Source organism: Aythya marila (genome assembly GCF_965140915.1).
Source record: "Aythya marila genome assembly, chromosome: 1".
NCBI classification, from domain to species: Eukaryota; Metazoa; Chordata; class Aves; order Anseriformes; family Anatidae; genus Aythya; species Aythya marila.
The window spans coordinates 142,594,852-142,609,439 of NC_139042.1; the positions used below are offsets into that span (position 1 = coordinate 142,594,852).

Below are 14,588 nucleotides of genomic sequence, written 5' to 3' on the forward strand. Positions count from 1 at the left end.
AGCAAAAACCCTCTTCAAAACAGATTCCAATTTAAATTTTTTATTCAGGGCTGTGGATCTTTGCTCCAAGGGCGCTTCCCTTCTATACTCCAAAATATGCTCTAAGGCAGTGTTTGGAAAGCCAAAGCAGAACTCACAACAAGTCATCTACTTTACTCCCCATCACGATTTGACACTTCACAAAGGATGAGGAGTTTCTTTCATTGCACTGGAAACAACCACAGTATGTTACGTTCTTCGCCTGATCCTTGAAAGAGAAATACAGGATTCTTTTCAACTCTTTCAGTCCCATCAGCATCTGACTGCTTCAGTCAGGAAGCATTTCTAATATCCTGACTCAGCAGCACCTTATGCTATGAAGCCTTCACACACATCTGGATTGCAGTACACTAATCATGAGTAGCTACAAAGCCTTAACACATCTGGATTGAACTACACTAATAATGGATAATTGTGGGAAAATGAAAAAACTCCTGTTGGAGTATAAGCCTTGCTCGTTACATCCGCTGCATGTGAAGAATATACCAAGATTCAGACCTTTGTTCCTGTCATTACTTACTGAACATCGGTTCTCATGAACAGCAACCCAAAGTTGGATACCTTTTTGATCCTAGAGCTCTATCTTAAAATGGATTGGGCCAATCCCTCAGTGCTTAGCAATTATTCATTTAAAATATTAATCAACTTAAGTAGTGACTTCAAATCTATGATGACTTCAGGATTTCTTGTGTTATTTTCCATTCTCAAAATCTATCCTTAATATTGAAAGCCCATGTAAACAACTCCTGCAGGCAATCAAGGAAATTTTCGATCTTAAATAATACAGTTTTTAATTTTGATCTATTTCCAAGACATATTTTCTTCTTAATTTAGAGTACTTCATTGGTGGTAGATGGCAATGCCATCTGCCCATAGTAAGCAATATTATTTTTCTATCACTTCCTTATGTTTTAATTTGAAAGATTTAATATCTACGGTATATGTTCTGATACTCCACATATTTTCTTCTTTTGTAAACACTAAACCAACAATTTGAACAATTTGTCTTTTTAATCTGTAACTGTAAAACATAATCAAAAACGTATACAGATTTTATAATGATTTAAAAAGAATCACATATCTTTGTACTTATATATATATACATATATATATAAATAATATATATATCCTTTAGCAACAAAAACACTCCAAAACCTAGACTAGAAGAAAATATTTTTAACTAAATTACATTATCAAATTTCATGCAATTTCTATTAATACTATCAAGGAAAATCTGGTTTTGTTTTTCATATTGAAGTGCTACATCTGATCTTCTCAGGCACAAATGCTATTTTTAAATAAAAACTACTTCTATAAATATTTCAGCTTTAAACACCCATAACTCAGTTTCTCTCTCTCTCTTTTTTTTTTTTTTTTTTAAAAAAAGATCTATAACTGCAGCAGAGCCTTTGAGAGGTTAAACATCCACAAAAAAAACGAACATCCACATAATGACCGCTAGTAGCATTTCCCCCTGTTCAAAGCAGACTGTCCATAATTCAGAGGACAAGACAAGGTCACTAATAAACATCAGTGAACTGTGCCTGCTTTTGCAAGTTTCACATAAAAATCGTGCATCCCTAAAAACACAAAGCAGACATAATAGATTGGTTTAATTCACATCAGAGCACACATAAACACAAGAAACTAATCGTCTTTCGATTGCAACAGGCTCTGACTCAATTATTTTGCAACACTAGCAGACCCATCCTTTGTATAGGGTTAAAAGAAGGGAAAAGAGTTGTTTTGTAACCTAAAACAATTAGAACTAGTGCCAAAGACTAATTCAGCTTCTTTCAGACAAAAGTAAAGACTGTATTTTGCCTGTCATGGTCTGCACAGCTGGCAAAACTGAACACGGAAAAAATAAAAATTCACATCATGAATGTGTCACCAATCAAATTATCATCTCCCATGGGAAATCACACAGGTAAGAAGGGTGGGACTAAATTTTTATTCTTAATTTATATTTATTCTGAACATTATTTATTTTGAATGTTATAATTTCTTATTCTGAATGTTACATGTGATTCCTGAATGGGCTGAGGGGACCACTTTCAGCACAGCTGTGTCACAGAATATTGGATTAAAAAAAAAAAAAAAAAAACACACTCCATGTTCCCCTACGTAAGCCATCTTCAGCTCTGAAAGGAGAAAAGCAAAAACAGCAACAACAAACAAACAGGAAAAAAAAAATAACAACAGCAACAAACAAAAAGCAATGCCAAGCAAACTGAACCATGAGTTAAAAGCTGAAATGCTGGGGGGAAATACTGGGTACTCACGAATTTACTTGGTATAATCTTGGCCTACGAAGCACCAACACATGGAAGTTCCTTACAAGTAGTACAGAGAAGGTACTCCTGAATCATTTACTCAATTAAAAACAGAGCAGCGAGGCAGTGGAGCGTGGTCATCCTTAATACCCAAGTGACAACTACCGTTAAGTAATCAAAGATCAATGACCTCTGAATTACTTAAGACCTTCATTACTACAGACACCTCCTCTTGTTTTGTAGCTTACCAAACACATGGAAACTGCTGAAGTTCCAGAGGATAAACCAGAGTATACCTTACAATATAGTCACTGCATTTGAATAAAAGAGATCCCTACTAGACATCCCTCCTCTTTCCAAAAAGAAGAAAGAATGTTCGATGTATTTTAGTGTTTCTTCAGTACTTGACGCTATTTAAGGTACCATGACATTTGCATCTTCTTTATACTTTCTTCTTAGGTTTTCATTTTTACCCCTACTTAGCTTTCCAGGTTCAAAGCACATTCAAAGGACCCTGAAGAAAGGACAACTTCTTCCTTAAATATTGGTTTCAAGACACACCTTGACTTAGCTACTGCCATGTCCTCCACCCTCTCCTCCCCAGCCAGCGCACAGAGGCACTGAGGATGTTTGGGCCACCATCTCTGTACCTTTCTCCTCCCTCTGAGGCACAGTGGAAGCTGGTATCCTCTGGGATAAGCTGGGAAACACAGACTGCTTGCTGCAGGGTAATTTTAATATTGTAACGTGCAGAAATGGGAACAAGAACCACTCAACATCTCCTCGCTAACTGCATCTCTGCCTAGGTACACCCCCAAGCTTTTCAGCCTCTTGTAACACTGAACCAAGTCAACTTCTCTCTCTGCTGTGCAACTTTCTGAAGTCAAAGCCACATTTACTTCAGTGGCTAATGCAGCAGCCCTAAACAGATAGGAAACTACCAAGTTTTTCTGGAGATCCTTTGAGAAGGAACCACTGCAAGTTCACAGGTTAACAGGGAAGACTGGGAAAATTGTTTTTATCTCTAACCTCCAAGCTATCTTGCCTCTTCGCTCATATTGACCAATTGTGTCTCTTCACCTACCTTTTTTTTAAAAAAAAAATAATAATAATAATAATAAAATGAATGTAATATTTCTGCATCTCACTGAGAATCTTTGTGAAATTATTTTAGATCTTGTAATAAAAGAACTAAAATCCATACTCGTACTTTGGTAATACCTTAGATGAGTGCATAAAAGCGTCTCCCTATAATTTGATTCTCATTCAAAAATAAGCCAATTCTACGCAACAAAAGTAGAAGGCAACACTACCTTAAGACACTCATTTTAGATTTTGATAGCAAAGTTTTAAACATCTGGATTTAAATTTCTCAGGTTGAATTTATTCTGCAAGTTTCTAGGGTAGAAAAAAAAAAAAAATCAGTCATTTCTAAGGGAAGGCTGAAAAGTGCTTTTTCCTGCAATGTTCAAAAATTCATATACTAGAAACTCCCAGCAAGAATGGGTAATACATGCTTCAGAGCTAGAACTTCCAATCTAACAAGCAGAATAGCCCAAATTTCAAGGTCTTCAGTCATATATACAACTTATTTTTTAATATAATTTTAATTTGACAAGAGTTGTGGTTTCCATATGCTCAGGATGAAAGAAGAGCAATATATGGGGCATACATCCCAGACCAAGAGTCACTGATCTAAGAAGCTAGCCTAAAACAGCAGCAGATCTCTACCATTCCTCTGCTCAAAAGAGAATAACTCAAATTCTGCACAGGTGCTATCCCTGTTTTCTCTTTAGGACTGACATAACAGAATAATCACCTGCACTTATTAACAGTTACTCCCATTTTCCAAATGGCAAAATAGGTGCTATGAATAGAAGTGTTTCAGCTGTTTTAATAAACTATGCTGCAATAGCCTTCCATATATTTTAATTTAGGGGTGGTGAAAGCATGCATGTTTTAGGAGATGCATACCAAGAAAATTACATCCAAAAGACTCTATGAAAGAAACAAGAATTAAGCCTGGCTGAGTAACCTTGTAATTCTGTTTCCATGGAGTTATGTCTTACAATATTTAAATTATGTTCAAGTACTACTTTCTGACAGGGCCAGAGGAATTCCTTTCTTCTGTGATACTGATTTATCTTCCCTGCCTTTAGAACCAAAGGACTGAGCAAAAAGGTCATATTTCCAGCAAAATCTCTGCCCCTACGAAAAAGATGCATCTCCACACAGAACCAAGGTAGTGTTAGTGTAGCTCCAGGCAGGCATCACATCACAGTCTCTGTTGATGGATGACCAGGCAAAAGCAGTCTGTATTCAATTATTTTTAACTATGACATAGTTGTTTGGAGATAGCCACCCTAGCCTCTGATACTGCAAATCAAAATGTCATCCTTCTCCATAACCAAGATCTTCATGATCCTCTAATGAAACTGAGTAACAACAGTGAATTCTCCATCAAGTTTAGTGTGACAAAGACCCTTCTTGCCTTTATATTTCTAGCAGAGCATGTTTCTCACTTTGGAATGGCATCGTGATGGACAAGTTCATTAAACATTGAAAAAAATTTGAATGCAGGGTTTGGTAGACAGAACCCAACTTACACAGTCATCCCGAAAATGTGGCTTGTCATTTGCAGATTATCAGCTGTTCTTCTGGGGCATTAAATATCTCTATGAGCCTGGGCCTTTATGACCTAATTAATTCAGTCATATTTTTCAGTAATCTGCTGTTTTCCTTGTCCTTTGGTAGGATAAGAAAATGTCCTACTTTTCAACAGTACCCTCATGAATGTCCTATCTTCAAAGAGGGATAAAAAATAAAAATGGAAATACTTCCAATTGTGAATGTGTATATAGATGATGTACAGTAGCAATACAGTGAATACTGTTTCACTTCTATAACTTGATATACTTTTAGTGTTTTTAACATTAAAATGAGTATATTTCAGTTATAGTGTTGAATATCTGGAAATTTAGTATTCAGCACAAGAAATAGCATTACAAGATTGATATGACTGTGCTAAGTATACACTTTGTAAATTTAAAAAGCTTTTTTTCCTGGAGCTTTACATACTTTTAAACATGTGCTAGTCTGCACTATAGCATGTCCTAATTTTTATCTGTAAGTATATAATACATATGTGTATAGTTGACATTTTTCCCCACAAAACAACTTTCTAGAGTTCAGGGAGACTCAAACTTAATTTTTCAACTCAAAATATCAAATCCCTTCTTCATTTGCTTTTCTTTGCTTTGTTTACAATGAACAAGCAAAGCAAACTGATCGTTTTCATAATGCATTCCTTTTTCCTCATACAACGCATGAAAAAATATCTTGAAAAGCACACAAATATTTGCATAAGAACTAGCACATGGCCAGAGAAACATTTCTAATCTAGTTGAAAGAAGGTTACTAACTGCTCTGAACAGATGTGTATAATAGGATATTTATATAGTTGTATATTTGCTAGAATGCTATGTTAAAAAAATTATCTTAGTGTTTGATTCCTTGGGCCTCTTTTCTCTAAGGCCCATATCCTAACAGCATGCTGGGCCTGCACTCCAGAAAGTCACCTTTTGGATGGCTCCTTGTAGTCCACTTGTCTGGAATAATGCCCACTGATACGTGGCTCAAAAGCAGGTGCTAAGTTACTTCTTCGTTGGGTAACTCAACCGTTGACATGAGCAGTAAAGTCAGTTCACTTCCACAGAACTAACAGCAATACCTGATCTTATTAGCCTTTTTACTCTCCTGAGGATCTTTATGTAATGCTGCATTAGTAGCCTTTACTAAATTAGAAAACCAAAAGGGAAGATAAATCAATATGAATGTACATTTGCTGATATCGATTTTTCCCCTCATAGCCAGCATGGGAATATTGTGGCTCCTATTAATATAAAGAGTGGGAGAACTTTAAACAGTTCGGTCTGGCTAATTACCCAGTAGCTTCACAGACTTATTCAAACTTCTTTAATCTGTAATTTGGAGCTATACATTTCATGAAATTAAAGCCTTCTCATGAATAATCACATGAAGATCCTGACGACAATTTCCTGATGCAGATTATCAATGAGATGACTAGGACAAGCATTCAGCCTCGTGAAAAACAATGAATACGCATGAAAAAACTAAGGTTGAGGACAGTCTAGGCTGCAGCAAAAATTATATTCTGCAGTCTGAAATCCTCAAGGAGTAAGCAAGGGACGCAGTGGAATCACAGCTCTGGATCTCAGAAGAAATTTCAGCTTGCTTACCAATCTAATGGGCAGGATCCTGCAGGTGACTGTCTTGTAAGGCAAAGTGGCCAAGGCCAGGTGTTTGGTGCTCATGGGCAACCTCTTCAGTGCACAGGAACACACCATAGGCAGAAATTGAGCAGGTGTGGCAGAAAGCTAGCATGGATGAACAAGGGAACTATGACTCTGCTCAAATGAGGAAGGGGGAAAAACAGGAAGCATGCAGAAGGTAGAAGCATGGAAGCACAGAAGGTAGAGACACAGGAATAGGGTGTACCAGAGGAATATATGGTCATTGCTCAAGAATTCAAGGATGAAGTCAGGAAAGCCAATGCTTAAAGGCAGCTGGAAACAGTGGGAGAGGTGAGGGGCAAGAAGACTTCTATAAACAAAGTGGAGGCCAAAGGAGCACTAATAAAAATATGGACCTACAGCTCAGCACAGCAGGGAAACTAGTAGCACATTTCCCTAAGGCACTGAAATCGAGGCCAATAATGTGTAACACATTTATTAAGAATTAGGTTTATCAGAGAGTGCACTCTCAGCTACCTTGTGGAGGATGCCAAACTGGGGGAGCAGTCTGTGCTGGAAGGCAGAGCTGCTGTTCGGAAGCACTGCATCAGGCTGGAGAAACCAGCTGACAGGAACCACGTGAGCCACAGCTCAGTGGTGGCAAACACAAAATCCTGCCTCTGGGATGGAACAAGAGCCCAGAAAGCAGTTCTGCAGGAAAGGACCAGCAGATCCTGGTAGACAAGAAGGTGAACGTAAGCAAGCAGCAGGACCTTGCTGTGAAGAAGGCCAACCATATCCTGGACCACATTAGTATGAGTGTTGCCATCAGGTCACAGGGAAGCTTTTCTAAGAGACAACGGAAGAGTTGTCTCAATTCATCTCAGCACAGAGATGATACTCCTCAGCACCTTAGGACACCTGAGAATCAATGAAGCCACAAACTTAACACAATTAGAATACTAACATAGCAAGACGGATTTGCAATGTGAAAAGAGAATCCCATAAGCCAACCCAACTTACATAGTTACATTAAATGAAGTTGGAGTCATCATTTGTGGACTTAAATATATTAATTAAGTCCTAGAAGGAATCAAACTTGAGAAAATCTTTGTATCATTACTTGATGTGCTTTAAGAACAGGTAAAATTAACACCCCTACCCCCACGCCTTTTTTTGATTAAAAACAGGAATTATACTAATTAAAACTCAGACAAAACAACTTGGTTTATATATTTTTGCAAAAAGTAATAACCAGGATATGATGTTAAACATAGCATCTTTCACCTTTTTCTCCCTTTACATCCTTAATCACATTTCAAATTCCAGTCTGAATTGATACAGAGCTACTTTTAGGACATAATATAACTGCTATTTATCAGTTGGAATTAATGACTCTATGACATTTGAAAAATGCAGAACTGTCTCCTGGCATCATGCAGGGGGCTTCTACATCTTGTGGCTAGTGTTGCCAAGTAGCAGGAAGGACAGAGAGGCCTTCTAGCAGGCCTTATCCTTTGACATGCTCCCCCAGTCATCACTACAACATTTCTCTCGATGATCCAACTTCTCCTGCAATTGTCTATACCCCTTTCCTCCTCAAGCCAGCAGAGAAAATGGCTGTTCTGTATCCCTCAGAAACTACTCAGAGAAAAAGAGACAGAAACATACATGATGCAATAGCTGTCTCCTGGTTGCTCAGCTCTGAGCGAGGAGACTCTCCATACATCCTGTTCTGTAACAGCAACAGCTTCCAACTAGGTCATATCACAAGCAGTGATTAAAGTGACCTAAAAAATGGTCATGGCAGAAGGGCAGCTTCCAGCAGTGCCAACACGTTGTTTACCTATCCTTGTGCTCAACATTTTATTCCATCTAGACCCCAACACATCCCTCTTACTCTACTCAGAGTTAAAACTACCCGTTTTGTTTTGTTTTTTAAACGCAACATCTTTACCAACTCTGTCCTTTGCATTTTCTTCCTCGTTTGTCTCCCCCCTGCCACAAGCCTCCTGCACTGTTGCCCCCACGCTAGTCCTGCTGTCCACTACACCTCAGCTCTACCTCTAATCCTGCTCTCTCCTTTACAATCCAGTTTGCTAATCTGTCTCATACACTTCCTCCCCCTCCCTCCCACCCCTTCACTTTTCCTTTCCCCCCTTCTTTTGTGCTCAGGACTAAGATTCTTTCAGACTCAGGAACAAATGTTCTGTTTTTTTCCATCAAAAGAGGAAGAAAAATCCTATTAATCAGAACAAGGACCAAATGTGTTTTCTAATGGTCTAACAGGTGTTTAACATCTTTGTTAATGACCTGCATAATAGGGCAAAGTGCACCTCCAGATGTTAAAACTGTGAGGAGCAGCTGAGGAGAAGAAGGCCATGTTGCCACCCAGAGGAACCTCAACAGGCTGGAGAAGTGGGCTGACAGAAGCTCATCGAGTCCCACGAGGAGAAGCGCAGAGCCCTGCCCCTGGGGAGGAACAGCCCCAGGCACCAGGACATGCTGGGGGCCGCCCAGCTGGAAAGCTGGTCAAGGGACAATCTCCCTTACGATGCAAGGCTGAGTGTTAGGAGAGAGGAGAAGTCTAACAAAGGTGTCCTCGGTCTCTTTTGGACTTCTTAGGTTTACTACAATTTAAGTGATGCAGCAATTCCTGTATACGCCACCAAGCAAATTCAACTGAACCCTGTAGGATTAATTTGGGATGATAATAAAATCGACACACTTGCACAAACCAGCAGGAAAAATAACAGGAAGAAATAAACCCGGTCTTGCTACTCCTATGGAAGTTTTCTGTTGAGAAATCTCTAGTTCACATTTCTGCCACGCAAGGTAATATGCCTCTAAATTTAATCTGACAGAAGACATAGCACAGCGTCACTAGAAAATGACAAAACCAGATTGTAGAAGAAGGACTGCCAAACACCTTCGCAGCTCTCAGAATTCACCAGGGGAAACAAATTCACACAAGTGTAATAAGCCCAGACTCAGATACCCACTGGAGTTTTGTGGCACTAATACCTTTAGTTTCCACTTCAAAAATCTCATTCAAAGTGCTTAAATCTTCTATTGGATGCCTGCTGGAAGCTGCCTTCACCCAGATCCATCCCTCCTAAAAAACTGGATAGATTGCATTCATTGTTTCCAAGAGAAACACTTCAAATGTTACCAAGTTTTATCATCTGGTATAGTTACACAAACGTGAATCCCTTTTTCTACACAGGCCTTTCTTCCCATATCCACAACCCCAGATCAACACAAATAACAATCAAAATGAAAAAAAAAAAAAAAAAAACACAGTGAAACATTCTTAACTTTAAGAGGCAAGTAGCTGCATTTAAAGCATAGAGGTAATTGTATATCTTGCCTAATGAAAGAAAAAAAAAAAAAAAAAAAAAAAGATAATTTTCAATTTGAAAGGAAGCCTACTTTAAAACATCTCATTTACGTATGCCAGCCAAATAAAAGTGATCACCCAAACGGTTAGACAAAAGTAGAAAAATCACACTGTTATAGATTAGGTGATCTCATATTATGAAACATGTACAATAGGTATTAAGCCTAATTTTAAATACAGAAAATACATTTAGGGAACATTTACGATCTCTTACCACCTGCAGGAGCAGATCTTTAGTAGCATCAGTATCACAAGCAGCTACCAAATCCACAGAAATCTATGAGGGATACTCAAAGCAGAAAACTTACCTTACTGCTCAATATTTTAGTTTTAAGGATCCATGATTATAAAACTATTTGTATTGGCTTCTAGAGAGCTACAACAGATTTGTTATAATACTGACTATCTTCATTCACCCATACTACTTCTAAAAAAAGCTACAAAATCCTTTATTGGAATTCTTAAGTAAGCACCAACATTCTTCATTAACATGAAAAATATATAAACATTTCTGCCAGTCAACAATACAATAATATAATTTTCCCTCCATGAAGTAATACTGCAACAGCTACGTGTATAGCAGCTGTTGCTACTAGATATATATGTATGTAGCAGCATATATACTATACTACTATAAATGTGTAATAGCAATTCAGAGCTTCTGCTTTCAACAGTTAACTCAAAAAAGCTAATTTGAATGCACAGCACACTTTCACAAAAAGACACTTGGGTGCTAAGGACACATTCCCCTTCTCATAAACTTGCTGCATATCCCTACCATGCTGACCAGCCCCAGTACACCTTCAGGCTTACTACCAGCTTCCTAGCAGCAGCAACACAAGCATATCCTTGTGCTGCCTCCATTTCTTTAATATGGCAAGAGCTCCTATGCCAGGTGAGGTGTAAAAATGAGGTCTTGGCTTAATGTAATTACCTAATGGAACTTTTCATATTAGGAATTAATTAAATGATGCCATCTTCTCTGTAGCTGGTTGGAAAATAACCCTTTTAGAGCTACAGGTGTCTGATTCTGTCAAATTAAATGGTGATTACCACAAAGATGTGGTTGGAAAGGTATTTTCTTAGGTAACATATAAATACTGTTACAACTTATTAACCTATGGGGTGTAATAGGTGTGCTTTATCCTCATTGGTATTTTGGTCAATCAACAGTGTAAAGAATGAAGTTGATGGATCAAATCAGGTTACCAGGACAGCAATAAGGTAACAGAATAACTTAGCAAAATAATAACGTAGTCAAAGAAATAAACAGGCTTTTTGGTAAAAACATAGTTTCATAGAAAAAAGAAGCCAACCTTCTACTGAAAATCGTAGTGATAGGTAATTATTTCATGCACAGTATATATAATATCAAAACTTCAAAACCAGCAATGCCAAAGAATATGATCCCATTTTTCTGTAGACTAACATTTTGCAGAAAATTTCAAGATGGTCTCATAAACTTCACCAGGGATCAATCTTACAAACACAGATGTGCATGCTAATAGCTTACATGTGCCGGAGTTTATTTGGGGGCAGAGGGAGAGTTGTTTTGAATCTGAATGAAAGTAACCAGATTTAGTTTTAATCTAGAGATGGATTTTTTGAATAACTGCACCAGATGAAACTACATAGTCACACCCTATGCTCATTAAGGAACTTTTAGGAAGTAATATGTTGCTAACAAAAAGACTCAAATTGCTTTAACCATTTAGGTTTGGAGTTAAGAAGTGGTCTAAAAATACAACCAAAAATTTCAACCCTTGAGCATGAGGGGAGCATTCAAGAGCTAGCTTCTGAGAGCCTGTAATATATGCCGGGTAAAAAGACTGTACCTTTCTATTGTGCTTGGGAAGAGGTGCAGACAGCCTCCAGCATGAACCACAGGGGCACTGGTTTTGAGGTGTGAGGGGTACTGGGCTGCAGAGCTGTGAGCACGTCCCCAGCAGTATGTGGAGCATGGGAGAGCAAGCGCTGTGGAATCAGCCTGTGTCCACAAGAGCCACCTGCTTTTCCCGGCAAGACGGCACGCTGGAAAGCACCTTACAAAGATCCACTGGAAGATCCTCAGGTGGTCCTTGATGCAGAAGAGGAGCCTACCAATGCTGCCTCTAGCACCCTTCTCGCCAGCAGGGGGGCAGCAGGGTTGCTGCCAGACAGTGAAAAAAAATTACGGCAGCCTTGGGGAAGGAATAAAAAGGAAAAGGCAACTACTGTGCAATAACAACTCCAAGGGGGCTAGAGATGAGGAAGTGGAGCAAATGAGGTGCTCAACAGTACATTTTCTCAAGTATGTCCTGCTGTTTATTTTAAAAATTGCTGCTCAGAGGAAGGCCTGAATGTGAACAGACAGGAAAGCGGTCAGTCGAGGCTGTGATCACAGCAGCAGCATGAAGGCTTGTTTTTCAATCAGTTCACTTCCCCGGTCTGACTGGTTCACACTGTGGCCACAAACACACTCGAGCCAGTACCACACGGAGGTGCCAGAATAGCAGGAATGAATGGCTGGGACCTGGGACAGGGGTGGTGTATGCCCAGCAGTGCCACCAAAGATAGTCATGGGAAATCACACTCTCAATGTCGATAATTTGCTGTAGGAAGCAAGCCTTAGTGCTTACAGTTGCATAGATTCTTAAGCAAAGGCTTAAAGTCTATTTGAAGAATCATTGCAAAAAGGTTTGACCTAAACATATTAATGTTTATCCTTAAAAGAGACCTTAAGAACAGCATGCTGTGTGGATTTTGCCTTAAAAATAGTTTGGATATTACCTACGCAAAAGCCCTTTTATACCGTGGCAAAATCAAAGTATTTGTTTGTTTGTTTTAACTGAGTACTATCCAGGTGGGTGGGAGACAAAAATGTGACACTCTAATTATATACTTCATGAAATTATGACATTCTCAAAGCTAGAAAATAACTTTGTTTCATAAACAAGTTACAGCAAAATCATTCTAACTTGATTTGATAGTTATTATGGACTACTGAATTACTGACTGTAAGCAAATGACTACAACTTAAAGAATCAACCTTTTCAACCTGTGACATTTTTGCTAAAAAGTCCTTAGTTTTCGATGCAGTGAGAATTCACAATCTTTCTCTATTTAACAAGATTTTGTTTCATTTGAACATTTTTAAGTCCCCTATCAAGTGATACCATAACGCATGCCAGAACTAATGGTTTTATTAATTACCTTTACTTCAGGCAAAATGAAAGGAGCAATTATGGCTCACTTACACAGAAAAGCAGTTGGAACCAGTAGAAGGGACCACACGGTGCAACAAAATACACAAAGGCATGATCAGAAGCTTGACAGGTTTGCTGACTAAAAACACAGGACTGGGGAGCTGTCTGCCCAGCTATGTCAGAAAGTAATCCAGGTGGAAGGCAGTACCAAAGAAGCCACAAGCTGGATACTGGAAACAGCTAAAATTTTTGTCAGGCTTACTTCAAGATATTTAACTTCATAGGTGTTTGTTTGTTTGTTTTGCTTTGTTTTATCCCCAGAGTTCAAGGAAACAGAACCATCTGTGATCTTTGTATGTCAAGAGAAGGGCACAGGAGATGCACTTAACCCAGTCAGGCTCTCTCGCTCACATTAAGAGGAATGTGGTTATGAGTGCCTGGAAACTAGTAACAGAAGACAATTTAATAAGAAAAAAAAATAAAATAAAAATTTGCATCTGTACACTACTTGATCGATGTGAATTATCTTCCCCACTTACGTATTTTTCTCTTTTTGCCATCCTACCCTGTCCATTTCCAGACCAAGGACAACAGTTTCCCTTGTCTACCATAAGCCTATGTATTTTCATTGCTGGTACAGGATAAGCCAGCTGGAGCTTTGCAATGGAACTGTGAGAGACTTTTTCTTAACAGAAGTATACCAAACCCACCTAAAAACTTCCAAACTCCAAAGCTGTGTTCCAGCTGAAACAATGTGGCTTTAGAAAAGGCAAGCTAGGAGTGAGACCTTATTTAAGAGGGTATGTGAGGAGCTTTCTTCTCCCACTATATACTTGTATGGTGAGCTGTAGGTCCTTATTCTTATGAAGACAATTTTCAGCAGCCTTTTGGGCTGCAGCAAAACCTCTGCATTCTCTCCTGGGTCCCAGAGAACATTTTCTCTGTGTCCTCTCTGAGAACATGTCCGCTCCTGACTCCACTCAAGAGACGCACTGTCCCTACATTATGTACTGCGAATGCCCAGCTTGCTGCCTCTTGGTTATCTTCTGTCCCCAGTTTCACACTATGTATGTGTTTACATCTGGGCTAGCCCAGTTGCTCTTGGAGCTGATGCCAGGGCTCACTTGCTGTATCCCACAACCTCCATCTGGCCTGGAGTGCAAAAGTGCCCTTTTAAAAATGCCACGTATGGGATACTGCAAACAAGCAAAACAGCACCCGTTACCTTGGCCTTTAGTACTTCAGGTTATGCTATCTCTGGAGGGAAATATGTTGCCCTGCTGCTTCCACGTACACATGGTGGTAACTCCTTCCGTAAGCGCTACATGGGTCATGTGGTGAAATAATATTTGCTGTCACACTGGGTTCAGGCTGGACTCTTAAGCAAGTCCTTTAAGTATAAATGTATGTTATCGAATGTGTCTGAACGCCACAC

At 39.0% G+C, this 14,588-nt stretch overlaps 1 protein-coding gene across 12 annotated transcripts in view; it reads right to left on the minus strand.

Annotated features, from left to right (window-relative positions):
• CACNA1C (calcium voltage-gated channel subunit alpha1 C) overlaps window positions 1-14,588 on the minus strand; it is a 481,405-nt gene that overhangs the window by 452,304 nt on the left and 14,513 nt on the right. The gene's annotated exons all lie outside the window — the stretch shown is intronic.